A 14,288-nucleotide genomic window follows, 5' to 3' on the forward strand; every position below is an offset into this window, starting at 1 on the left:
CGGCGGGTTCAGCTTTGGCAACTCTGCCAGGGGTGCACGATCAACTTAGTACGGTTCTGATTGTAAGCGTATCGTATCTTTTGGAGACAAAATTCTTTCGGAAACGCACATTCTTTGGCCTGTCCACACAATGCGAGTTTTCGATAAAGACGAGTCTGTTTTCAGTTAACCAGCAGGTGGGTTGCATCGCGAACGGAGGTAACTAGAAGCAGGAGTGGAACAAAGTTACACTTAATATTAGAGAAGATTTACATGAAACAAATAAGGAGCGAGAATACGATGAGAGGAAGAAAATGAATTAGAAATCAGAGAAAAAAAAGCAAGTAAGAGGTTACGAAGGAAGCGCGCTCTTGAGTCCTACTCCTAAAAACTACGACTAAAACAGCTGCCGAAGTTTCGAGGATTTTATTCTAAATGCTACGGTTTGAATATGGAGAATATTTTATTCGTTGAGAATAACAACGGTATCTGAAATAACCAAGTACGGTACCTCATTATATGATTAGTGATGCGTAAGAGTATTCCAACTTCCACAGTCTGGAGAAGCGTAATTGCTACGAATAATTCAACGGAGGACATCGAAAAAATGCAAAGAAGGGCAGCTCGTTTCGTGTTATCGCGCAATAGGGGTGAGAATGTCACTGATATGATACGCGAGTTGGGCTGGCAGTCACTGAAACAAAGGCGGTTTTCTTTGCGGCGAGATCTATTTACGAAATTTCAATCACCAGCATTCTCTTCCGAATGCGAAAATATTTTGTTGACACCCACCTACGTAGGGAGAAATGATCATCATAATAAAATAACAGAAATAAGAGCTCGAACGGAAAGATTTAGGTGTTCCTTTTTCCCACGTGCCATTCGAGAGTGGAATGGTAGAGAAGTAGTATGAAAATGGTTCGATCAACCCTCTGCCAGGCACTTAAGTGTGAATTGCAGAGTAACCATGTAGATGTAGATGTAGATGTAGATGTAGATGTCACGTCCCCTAAAGAGGAAGGAGCAGAGTTCAAAACCCCGTCCAGCCATTCCATTTCTGGTTTCCAGTGATTTCTACAAACAGAAAGGCAGGAACACACTAGAGATTTTTATTTCTTTTATATATAGATAAAAAGCATATCTTCATCATACATGATATATGGATGCTATCTGTTCCTTCAGACATGCATGTCCGGATGACAAGACACCATTCTTATATAATATATACGTATGTATGCCAGATGGAGTAACGATATTTCAGTGCGAATGCATAACAGTATCCGAGTTCTTGCAAGAATACAATTAAACTGGATTAATGCATAGGGGGCGTACTCTACACTGAGGTTACAAAAGTCGTGGGACAGCGGTATGCACATCTACAGATGGCGGTAGTGTCGTGTACGTAAGGTACAAAAGGACAGTGCATTTGCGGAGCTGTCGTTTGTACTTAGGTGATTCATGCGAAAAGAATTTTGAAAAACGCAAGACAGTTGCTTAACTCAGAACCTGTCCTGCGATTTTTTTCAGTTTTCAAAATGGACTTGTACAGTTCCGGCTGCCCCATAAGAAGAACTCATATGAAAAACTTTGCATCGTGAGTATGGCCGCAAGACTGGAATTAAAAGGCTTTGAACGCAGAATGGTTGCTGGAGCTAGACGCCTGGGACATTCCATTTCGGAAATCGTTAGGGAATTCAATATTCGTAGATCCACTGTACCAAGACTGTGCCGAGAATATCAAATTTCAGTCATTACCTTTCACCACGGACAACGCAGTGGCCGACCCCCTTCAGTCGACGATCGAGAGCAGTGGCGTTTATGTAGAGTTGTTAGTGATAACAGACAAGCGACACTGGGTGAAATAACAGGGGTAATGTGAGACGTACGACGAACGTATCCGTTAGGACAATGCGGAGGAATTTAACATTAATGGGCTATCGCAGCAGACGACCGACGCGAGTGCGTTTGCTAACAGCTTTTATAGCACATTTTACAACTCAAAGGATGAATTAATGTTTTCAAGCTGGTAATATTAAACTCGTTGTTACTGAACTGGTGTCTATAGTATCTCTGTTTGTATGTCTGTGAAGAACACTATCACTACCGGCGTCGACGATCACCACAGGTCGTTGAACCGATCACTTCCTTCGGTCAGCACGGGCTAAGGAATATTACACAGAGCTACTCAAAGCCCTCCGCCACACACCGTCAGATGGCTTGCGGAGTATGGACGTAGATGTAGACATCGCCTGCAGCGCCTCTCCTGGATTCGTGACTACACCGGTTGGTCACTAGACGATTGAAAGCCGTGGACTGGTCAGAGGAGTCCCGATTTCAGTTCTCAAGAGCCGATGGCAGGGTTCGAGCATGGCACCATAATGGTGTGGGCTGTGTTTGCATGGAATGGACTGGATCCTTTGATCCAACTGAACCGAGCATTGGCTGGAAACAATTATGTTCGGCTACCTGGAGACCATTTTCAGTCACTCATGGACTTCATGTTCTCAAACAACGATGGAATTTTTATGGATGACAACGTGCCATGTCACCAGGCCGCAATTACTCGCGATTGGTTGAAGAACGTGCTGTACAGTTCGAGCAAATGATTTGGCTACCGAAATCGCCCGACATGAATCCAATCGAACATTTATGGGACATAATTGAGAGGTCAGTTCGTGCGCAATATCCTGCTCCGGCAACACTTTTGAAGTTGTGAGCGGTATATTTCTGCAAGGGGCTTCCAACGACTTGTTGAGTCCACGCCACGACGAACTGCTGCACTACAGCGGGCAAACGGACGTCCTACACGATATTGGGAGGTATTCCATGACTTTCGTCATGTCAGTGTATAGCGTGTGGCATATGGAGATGCCGGTCGAACGTGGGACGTGCTCGCATAGCCTATGGAGTGAAAGAGACCGCTCTCGTAAAGCAGGAAATCCGCGGTCGACTCCCCGTCTGCCGGCCGCTGTGGCCGAGCGGTTCTAGGCGCTTCAATCCGGAACCGCGCTGCTGCTGCCGTCGCAGGTTCGAATCCTGCCTCGGGCATGGATGTGTGTGATGTCCTTAGGTTAGTTAGGTTTAAGTAGTTCTAAGTCTAGGGGACTGATGACCTCCGATGTTAAGCCCTATAGTGCTTAGAGCCATTTGAACCATTTGAACTCCTAGTCTGGCACAAATTTTTATCTGTCGCAGTTGGGTTCGCTCAGTGCCAGACTGCAACTAAATTTCGGACATATCTTTCGTCATACCTTTATTAGTTGCAGTCTGAGAAGTTGCTGCTATTGATCGTTACTGATATTGATTAGGGGTTCTACTACAGTCCTGTCTGAACAGTCACTCTGACAAGTGTGGAGTCAATTGGCAAACTACAGAAAATTTAAAATTAGAGTGGGTTGTTACAACCATAATCTGCGCTTAAACTGTATCTCTCAAGAGGGCAGCACTGCGTCACTGTGTCAACTGTGAATGTGTTCTTCACCTCCAGCGTCCATCTGGTGCCGGTGCGTCCCGCCAGAGCTCAGCAGTGTAGGCAACGGCGAGGCTGCTAGGAGCAAAGTGAGCACACGTGACACGTGCGTCCAGGGCAGAAAGTTGTCGGCCTCGAAGATCGCGGGTCTCATTCGTCAGACACTGGAAGGGGCGCGGGTTCGGCTCTCGCCTCCAGTCTGGGCGTGTTTGAATGGCCTTGCGTGTGAGCTCAGCGTAAACAATGATGGAATCTTGCGAACTGAGTCTGGTCTAACTGTTTCCGCCGGCATGAACCGCTTCTTTTGTTTTAGAGTACAAAGTGGTAATGTATATCTCGCATGAGGAACCTGCCAAGTTGACTTGTTTACTTTTTAAGGGTTTTCTGTTTATGTTTCTCTATTTTATGTATTTCAAACTGAATCCAAACATATTATGAAAATGGATATATAATCCACAGTTCCCGCTAAACCACTGGCTCGATTTCAACAAAACTTTGAACACACATCACTTAATTTCTGGAAATTATCGCTATGAGGTTAAGAAGTACCTACCTATCAAAGAGGTGGGGGTTAAAAAATAGTGTAGCCCAATATGAGCGAATATTTACCACCATAGCGCGAATATCTACCACTATATTCATCCAGTATAGGAGAGTGAGAATACTTAGTGACGTGCAACAAACTTTACGCATAATTTCAAACCTTTACGAAACTTTTCCTCGCTGACAGCCCTCACAAAACGATGGAAGGAAAAAACAATTATCGCTTGCTACATCTTCCCTGTTCATGCAGTAAGACTGCCGCGTGAACCACGACAAATTGATTTATTACTTCTTTACTAGTAACTAGTAACTATTTCACGACTCAGTTTGTGGAGAGTGTTCGCATATACCATTGAATGTGTCAGCAAAATTATATCATTATACGACACATATTTCAGAAGATATAGCGTCATAACACAGAGATGCGTAAGGAACAGTCGCATTATGCAAGATGTTTAAATTTGTTTCCGGCCAGTGTGGCCGAGCGGTTCTAGGCGCTTCAGTCTGGAACCGCGCGACCGCGCCTCGGGCATGGATGTGTGTGATGTCGTTAGGTTTAAGTAGTTCTAAGTTCTAGGGGACTGATGACCTCAGATGTTAAGTCCCATAGTGCTCAGAGCCATTTGAACCATTTTAAAATTTGTTGCTCGTTGCTACTAGTTCTATTCACAACAAGTTTCGCACACAGCATCCTCATATGCCGCTGAATGCACCTACAAAAATATATCCTTATATTACACACAGTTCAGGAGATTAGATGTCATAAACATTGAACTGCGTAGTAATGAAACTGCAGGACGAAATTCGCTAGAGATACAGATAAAATATGCGAACAGAGCTATGTGAAATATCCTAAATATATGTGAAATATATTTGACACGTGCGTACGTGAACAAAGACACCGGTAATATGCTCATCCTAAATCCTTGGAAAGATTCCAACAAAATTTGGTACACAGATTAGCTACGATCTGGAAAGAAATACTGGGTGCGTAAGAAGCGCCAGCGTCCTACTGAGGTGAACGTGATAACGTGGAGAGAGGTGAGAGGTGGAGATGAAAAGACAATGAGGGGAAGGAGGAGATGGGCATAGATAGTAGGAGGAGGAGATGGACAGAGAAAGGGGGAGGGCGAAAAGGACAGGGAGAGGCGAGAGGAGAACTGGACAGAGAGAGGGAAAAGGAGGAGATGGATTAATAGAAGACTTAAATAACACAGGGTACTTAGCAAGTGAAGAGTATATGTATATAAGTTTCTAATAAATTATTGTCATCATCACTTTGTCGTGAATTACACTGCGTCATTGATATGCTCTTTAGTTCTGTATACGAAGTCAATTTTTTCCGTTTTTGCCTCTCCATGTAGTTTTACGTTTTTTCCAACATTCCTTCCAGAAAACAACTGTCCGTTGACTGTTGCATTATGAGTTGTTTTTCACTTGCACGTTCAAACTAAAAGCTTGCCGTGTTCTGTTCCGTTAGGTAACATTATTTTTGAAACTTCTTTTTACAAGGAACCTCCCAATTCCCTGCTTTGTAGTTCTGCGCCATCTTTATTTCTTTTACTTAAAACAGTATTCTTCGAAAATTTCAATGCTGAAAATTAATGATTAATGTAAGATCATAAATTGGAACTCTTACCTGGTCTAAAGGACGTGATTTCGTTCAATAGTTTTTAAATTTGGTCCCTTCGCCACTTCGATTATTTTGTAAATGTCAGCTTCAGCTATCAAGGAAATAAAGCTCCTATACCAGTTCTCTTGCTCAGCTGTAAAGTTTTTGTATATGTCAGAGCCTTTTTTTTATTAATCCGATATCTCTCACACCCATGTAATAAACCTATTTATTACAGAGTAATCTTCAGGTTCTCTTACATTGTTTAAAGACTGGTTCTTTTGTAGTCGAAATAATAAGTAGTTCCGTCTGCAAGAATTTGTAGCTTCTCTTTCGTTTCAGACTTCTTCTTTCTTGAAACTCACATATTTTGTTTCTAATTCCATGAATTCTTTTCAGGATTTTGGTCTTTGATGTTTGCTGTTTCGGAGAGAAAAAGAATAAACAAATGTCAGTGCAAGCCAATGTGAAGAAGAAAACGGTCTGTTATTTTATTAGCTTTCATTGACGAAAGTAGATGGTTTGGAGTGTAAATATTAGTAGCTGAATAAGTAGTGCTATTACTAGTAATTGTTTTTCATTATAGTTACATTATTGAAGTAATAGACGTATTGAAAGAGTAAAGAAATGTAAGGAAAATACAACCTGTTACACACACATTGGCGATAGGCCGTGATGTAGAAGGAAGAGGTAAATAAAATCTTGAGACTAATTAGAATATCAAGTTTTGTGGCAATTTTGACACTATCGAAACAGAGAAGTCAGTAGCTGGCTACATATACATTTCCATCCCTCTTTTATTATTGCTTCTTGTATTACCTTTGCCATCAGCGACAGATGTCTCCCTCCATAGTCTAATGATTTTTGTTGCTGTGTACTGATGTGAAGATTTCACTTCAATTCCCAGTGAGGACCTTTTTATGAGTTGAGAACAGCTCGATGCGAATTCACCCGCCTCTGAGGCCAAACGAGAAGTCTGCTGAGTGAATGCGCAGCGAGAGTTATACAGAAGCCTCTGGATTCGTGTCAAAGGAAAGGTCTGCACCAACCCAGAGGCCACATACTTATTCACTTATGTAGCAATTTACACAACTCATACTACAGTCCACGCAGCCTTCGTTCTAATTTATTGTGAAAACTTAAGTTTCAGACACAAATTAACGAATTCAAAGGCCATCAAATTAGATATTGAGAAGTCGCGAGTCGTCTATAGCAGCCGGCCGAAGTGGCCGTGCGGTTAAAGGCGCTGCAGTCTGGAATCGCAAGACCGCTACGGTCGCAGGTTCGAATCCTGCCTCGGGCATGGATGTTTGTGATGTCCTTAGGTTAGTTAGGTTTAACTAGTTCTTTGTTCTAGGGGACTAATGACCTCAGCAGTTGAGTCCCATAGTGCTCAGAGCCATTTGAACCATCGTCTATAGCATTAAAACGTCGCTGAAAAGTTTCGAGAGTCATATTTAAGTGAGAAATCTTAGAGTATACTGCAACCGCCTATGTATATCTCTCGTAAGAATGACAAAGATAAGATGCACAGATGTATCTATGCAATCATTCTTCGCACAGTCCCCACGTGAATCGAACCAGAGTAACACCTAATAATTGGTACAATGGGAAGTACGTTCTGCCGTACACTTGACAGTGGTGTGCAGATTATAGGTGCATGAGCAGATATACGCTGCCTGACAAAAAAGGAAAGCACCCTCAAGACACGATCGGTTGTCATTGTAGCTTTGTATACGTACACACCGCCAGCGGTTGTGTAAATGATTAGAGTTGCAGTTTGTGTGCGACAGGTAGAACGGTCAACAGCGTGTATCAGTGTTGTACGTATTTGGTGTCGTTACCAGGCCTGGTATGATGCATGAAGATCATGAACAGTGTCAGATACTGAAGAACGCAGAAATGCCACGTAGGCGTATGAGACAACATTATCAGCACCTGACAGAGCTTGAAAGCCTTTTGATAGATCTCCATTTGGCCGGCTGGTCGAATCGTCTAATATCCAGTTTTGTTGGGCATTCAGGTGTTGCAGTGGTCCGATGCTGGACTGCACAGGAACTTCAGGGCAGGCACTCCTCGTCAAGGTTCCAGTCGACCATTCAGATCACTACGTGGGAGTATCGCCGAATTAGGCATGAAGCACATCGTAACCCTTCACATCTGCGCCTGACATCCGAGAAGGAGGAGTGGACCACCTGCAACATTCTGTGAAACCCTGCGCCAGTGGTCAGAGAGTAGCAGCAGCCGATAGGTAGGCACTAAAACACAAACGTCTGCATTTAGAATGCCGCAGTGACCCGAAAATATGGACTGCTGATTAATGGCGTCGCGCTTTGTTCAACTATAATTCCCAGATGACTATCGTCGCCACGTATGGTGGCAACCTGGAGAGAGATTCCATTTTTTCGAAGTTTTGGAGAGGCAGAGTGGTGTTACTCCTGATTTCATGTGTGGGAAACCATAGTGTGTGATTTGAGCTCAGACAGGTAGTGGTAGCGGTGACGCTGACGGCACAAGTATACGTCATGGAGTTTCTGCGTTATCATATGTTGTCTGTCATTCGACAGTATCGTGACACCATTTCTCAACAGAACAATGCTCGTCCACATATTGTACGTGACTCTATGAACTCTCTTGGTAGTTTCCAGAATGAGATTTTCAGGAGTGCTAGTTCTGCAAGGTTCGCAGGAGAGCTTCTGTAAAGTTTGGAAGGTAGGAGACGAGATACTGGCAGAAGTAAAGCTGTGAGGACCGGGCGTGAGTCGTGCTTCGGTAGCTCAGATGGTAGAGCACTTGCCCGCGAAAGGCAAAGGTCCCGAATTCGAGTCTCGGTCGGGCACACAGTTTTAATCTGCCAGGAAGTTTCTCTTGGTAGTGTTCAGGTATTTCTGGGGCTAGCAAGAACCCAGATCTATTCCCAATGGAATGTGTGCGGGACCTGCTCAGACGTCAACTCAATAGCAGTGTGAGTATCCATGATATCAAGTACCGGTTATAGCAGCTCTGGGCCAGCTTGCTTCGGGAGAGGATACAATAGTCTTACGACATCCTTTCAAAAAATGTTCAAATGTGTGTGAAATCTTATGGGACTTAAATGCTAAGGTCATCAGTCCCTAAGATTACACACAACTTAACCTAAATTATCCCAAGGACAAACACACACACACACACACACACACACACACACACACACACACACACACATTCCCGGGGGAGGACTCGAACCTCCGCCGGGGCCAGCTGCACAGTCCATGATTACAGCGCCTTAGACTGCTCGGCGACATCCTTTCCGACCAAATCAATGCATGCGACTGTGCCAGAGGGGCAGCAGCATTATACTAATAAGTGTGCTCATACTGCCGACTCACAGTACACTGAAGTGACAAAAGTCATGGGATACCTCCTAATATCGAGTCGGACCTCCTTTCGTCCAGCATACTGCAGCAACTCGACGTTGCATGGACCCAACAAGTCTATGCAAGTACCGATATAACCATCCACAATTGTGAAAGTTTTGCCAGTGCAGGATTTGTACATGAACCCAGCTTTCGATTATGTCACATAAATGTTCAAATTGTCCAGAATGTTCCTTAAACCAATGGCGAACGATTGTTGCTTGGTGACATGTTTGGGACCATGAAGTCCGTGAATGGATGAAAATAGTCAGCAAGTAGCCAAACATAACCATTTCCAGTCAATAATCGCTTCAGTTAGACCAGAGGATCCAGTACATTCTATATAAACACAGCTCACTACATTATGGGGCCACCACCAGCTTCCACAGTGCCTTGTTGACAATTTGGGTAGATTGGCTTCGTCGGGTCTGTGTTGCACTCGAACTCTACTATCAGCGCTTACCAACAGAAATCGGGACTCATCTGACCGGGCCAAGGTTTTCCAGTCATCTAGTGTCCAACAGATATGATCACGAGCCCAGAAGAGGCGCTGCAGGCATGTCGTGTCGTTAGCAAAGGCACTCGCGTCCGTCGTCTGGTGCCATTGATGCCAAATTTCGCTGCACTGTCCTAATGGATACATTTGTCATACGGCCCACGTTGATTTCTGCCGTTATTTCGCGCAATATTGCTTGTCTGTTACTGCGAATGTCCCATTCGTCTAGCGCGAATCACCATCCCGCGTTCACAGTTTATTACTTTCCGTCGTGCAGACATAATCACATCGGAAATCTTTTAACACGAATCACCTGAGCACAAATGACAGCTCCGCCAATGCACTACCTTGTGTAAATGATATTACCGCTAGCCCAATACTTTTTATCACCTCGGTGTAAATTTGACTCGAAATAACTGAAATAACACTTCACAACTTCTCAGTCCTTGAAGTTTCATTTCGTTTCTTGTTGGTTAACAGTTGATGAGTCAGTTCCTCCAATAAATGCTCTCTACGCCACATATGAAGTTTCCCATTGCAAAAAAGCCACAGCAGTCAGTTTACTTGCAGTTTTCGAGTAACACGCCTTGTTATCGAGCACGTTCCGTCAGCCCATTTAACTGTCGATGGGCGCAGCAGTCAAACCCGAGTTCTGTCTGTGTTAGCTGCCTGCTCCCTATCGTCTGAGCTTGGACGAAAAACTGATGCGTAGCAGGCAGCCAATGTAGCAACTCTGTAATGCTACGTGCCAAATTTCACATAATAAATAAACATTTTTATCAGACTATGGTTTGGCACTTTGGCGTTCTCACAGCCGTGGATGAAATGCTAGTACAAAACAAAAACCCAAATAACGTTTCCCGAAATCAGTACACTGGACTGACTTTTTGGAGCATGAGGCTGACTTCCCCTGTCTAACGGCCTTGAACCGACGGGAGGTTAAACCCCAACATTCTTCCATCTAAAGTTCAAGAAGGACCGAAGACTGCAACTGTTCTGAAACTGCTCGCAGTCCATGACCTTCTGGTACCTGTTTGCTCGGCCAGGAAACCACGGCACACCCTCACCTGGAATGCAGCTCGGCGCTGAGAACTCTTTGTCTAAATGTCAACGTCCGTAACTGCGCATGACGCGGTTGCCGCCCCTATTGCATCACCCGTGCCGGCTCCACGCGCGGTTCCGGTTCTCTTCGGCGCCCTACTGTAACACGAGGGAATCGCATCGAATGAAAGCTTTTCCTCCGCGCAAGCCGGCACTGCGCGCAGAGGCGTCCCGCGGCGGTGAAATGCGTGTGACGTCACGGCGTGTACCGGCTCGCTGCGGTTCGAACCAGTCCGCGCGAGACAGGGGAACGGGGCCGCGCCGCGCAGCTTGGCGCCTTCCGTAAACACGGGCCGCCGTCACTGTGTTTGTGGAGTAAAAGCTGACCGCTGCGTACACAGAGGCACCGCCACTGTGATGCCAGTACTGGAGTACTGCGGACAGGTGAACGTGATACGTGACGGGGAGCTTATTGGTCATGATATACATAAAGTAACAGGTGGATTATGTCGGAGCGAAGAAACCAAACGGTGGCTCATAAGAGTGGGAGGACGTCAAACGGAGGAGCTGGTTGAGAAGAGAGTGGGACAGGGCTGCGACCTATCCCTGGTGTTGTTCAGTCTGAACACACTCCTGAAGATAGCAGGAGTAAAAATACAAGGAGCGACTAAGCGATTAGTTATCTAGATCTATACTTTTTTGTTACTTCTTTAGCTTTTTCTCCCCTCTACCACGTTCCTCCCCTGCACTTTCATTGGCTGGTGCTAATTTTACATCCTTAATAAAGTGTTGTGCTTATTGAATAGTTCCATCTCCTGCAACTTCTACTCCCTTTTTATAATCTGGTCACTGGCACTGTCGACCCCTACATTCACCCATTCACCCCCCCCCCCCTTTTCCTTCCATTTCCACCAACCGTTAGTTTCCATTACACTGGCATCTTCTCCACCACTTACCTGGTATCTTCCCCACGCATTTCATCCCTGATTCCATGTCATGCCCCCTCCCACTTCCCACTCTTCTCCTTCTAATAGGCGTATTTTTATCCCACTGATAACTTTTCCCCCAACACCCTAGCACCATTCCCGTACACTTTATTCCCGAATCCATTGCAACACCCCCCCCCCCCTCCCTCTCCCCCACCTCTCCCCAACTACACGCACACACACCTCACTACATATTTATAATATTCCAATCATTTTATTAGTTGTGCATTTAACACCTTACATTTCATGCATTATATCTCTTCTACAAGATATTGGTTACAACACATTATATATTAATGGAAAACTCTCGTGGTTGTCTGTACCATGCTTATGTATGACACGTAGACCTATTTTATAATAAGATTCGAGAGGTGGTTGTGTTCTGTCATGCTTGCAATTGTTCTACACAGCATTAATGTGTGGATGTTTCTCATTTAAACCAGTATGTGATTTAGGGTACTGCTTTCGGTAAAATGTCGTATTTCCGTGCTTTAAGCATATCATTTACACCTTGTATCCATAGATAACAACATTCTCAGAAAGACGTATTTACAGATGTATTCACAGACAACACATTTCTTTCGAAAATGTATGATTTTATGTACATATGAGCTTTCTGTAATCGTGTGTTATACAACAAAGATTTACAGCCACCGATGTTCGTCTTTGACCACCAATCAACCAGTATCTTCTGTACTGTATATTCACCATGTTCACTGGACATGTAGTTGCTGTATTTATGTTCATTCTGTGGCTCAGTTACTTTATGGCTTGAAAACATATTTGCCACCTGTTTGCCATATAATTAGGTGATTTTGCACTTTCCTACACTCTGGGACACCCAGTTCAATAGATCTTCACGTTGACTTCACTTAATATAATCTAATTACACCCAACATGTAAGTAGTATAATGCCGATAATTGTTCATCTGACATTGAAACGGCATACTGATATTATATTTTGGTTCTTTTCACTTTTGGTGCATTTGTACAATTTTTTTAGTGTTATACTGGATAATGGCATAAGGCCCAGATCATGATAGTAATGTAAAATAAAGAGATTTGTACAGCCAAATGGCGGAAATATTATTCAAACGTATCCTACAAGTTGTACAGAAACCAGCCTGCAGTTATAAGAGCCAAAGGACACGAAAAGGAATCGGTATTTGAGAAGGGAGTGGGACAGGTTCGCCTCCCCGATGTTATTCAGTTTGTATACTGAGTACAGGAGATCCAGGAAGAATTTGGGGGGTGAAATAAAGTTCAGGGCGACAAAATAAAAACCTTGAAATGAGTAGATGATCTCGTAATTCTGTCAGAGACTGCAAAGAACTTATAAAATGAACTGAACAGAATGGGCAGTGATTTGAAAGAAGGCTATAAGCTCAATATCTGGATAAGTGAATCGAGGATAATGGAATGTAGTCCAATTGGACTGACAGAATTAGCTTAGAAAATGAGACACTGAAAGTAGTCTCTGAGCTTTGCTATATGGTGAGCAAAATAATTCATGATGTCCAAAGTAGAGAGTACTCATATGAAAAATGGAGACTAACAATAGTAAGAAAACTATCTCTGAAAAATAGAAATATCTAAATATCAGATATTAATTTAAGTGTTGGGAAATGCTTTTGAGGGTATTTAGCTGAAGTGTAGCCTTGCACACAATTGTGGATGATAAGCAGCTTGGTCTGGAAGAGAACACAAGCTTTTGAAATTTCGTACTTGAGGGAAATGTCGAAAGTTAGATGGGTATTTTGAATAACTTATGAGGAAGTACTAAATCGAATTGGGGAAAAAAGAAATTTATGGCACAACTTGACCAAAAGGGAGAGTCAAGGAACCAAGGCATGAAAGAATCGTCAGTGTGGTAATGGAAGGAAGTGGGGGGAGGGGACGGGGGGGGGGGGGGATAAAAACGGAAGTGGGACACTAAGGCTTGAATACAATAACTGAATTTAAATGGATGTAGGTTGCAGTAGTTATGTAGAGAAGAAGAGGCTTGCACAAGACAGACTAGCATGACGGGCTGTGTCAAACCAGTCAGGGATTGAAGACCACAAAATGAACAAAAACAACAAGAAATAGCTAGACGCAATGAAAATCAAGGAGAAATTTGAAAAAAAAACAATAAACTTTTGCGAGAAGAAATAAAAACTTAACGGTTTGCTGATGGCACTGTAATAACGTCAGAGACAGCAAAGTACTTGGAAGGTCTCTCGAACGGAATGGATAAAATTTTGAAAATAAGTTATAAGTTGAACATAAATCCAAAACAAGTAAAACAAATGGTAATGAATTGTAGCAGAATTAAGGCACATGATTCTGAGGAAATTAAATTAGGAAATGAGACACTTAGACAATTTCTGAAATTTGGACACCAAAAAGCTCTTAGGTGAGAAAAGTCATGGGATACCTCTTAACATCGTGTCGAACCTCCTTTTACCCAGCGTAGTGCAGCAACTCGACATGGTGTGGACTCAACAACTCGTTGGAAGTCCCTTGCAGAAATATTGAGCCACGCTTCTCTACAGCCGTCCGTAATTGCGAAAGTGTTGCCAGGGCTGGATTTTGCGCACGAACTGACCTCTCGTTTAAGTCCCAAAAATGTTCGACGTATTCATGTCGGGCGATCTCGGTGGCCAAATCATTCGCTCGAACTGTCCAGAATGTTCTTCAACCAGTCGCGGGTAATTGTGTCCCCATGATATGGCGCCTTGTCATCCATAAAAATTTTATGGCTGTTTGAGAATACAAAATTCATGAG

Source organism: Schistocerca serialis, chromosome 5 (assembly GCF_023864345.2).
Source record: "Schistocerca serialis cubense isolate TAMUIC-IGC-003099 chromosome 5, iqSchSeri2.2, whole genome shotgun sequence".
NCBI classification, from domain to species: domain Eukaryota; kingdom Metazoa; phylum Arthropoda; class Insecta; order Orthoptera; family Acrididae; genus Schistocerca; species Schistocerca serialis.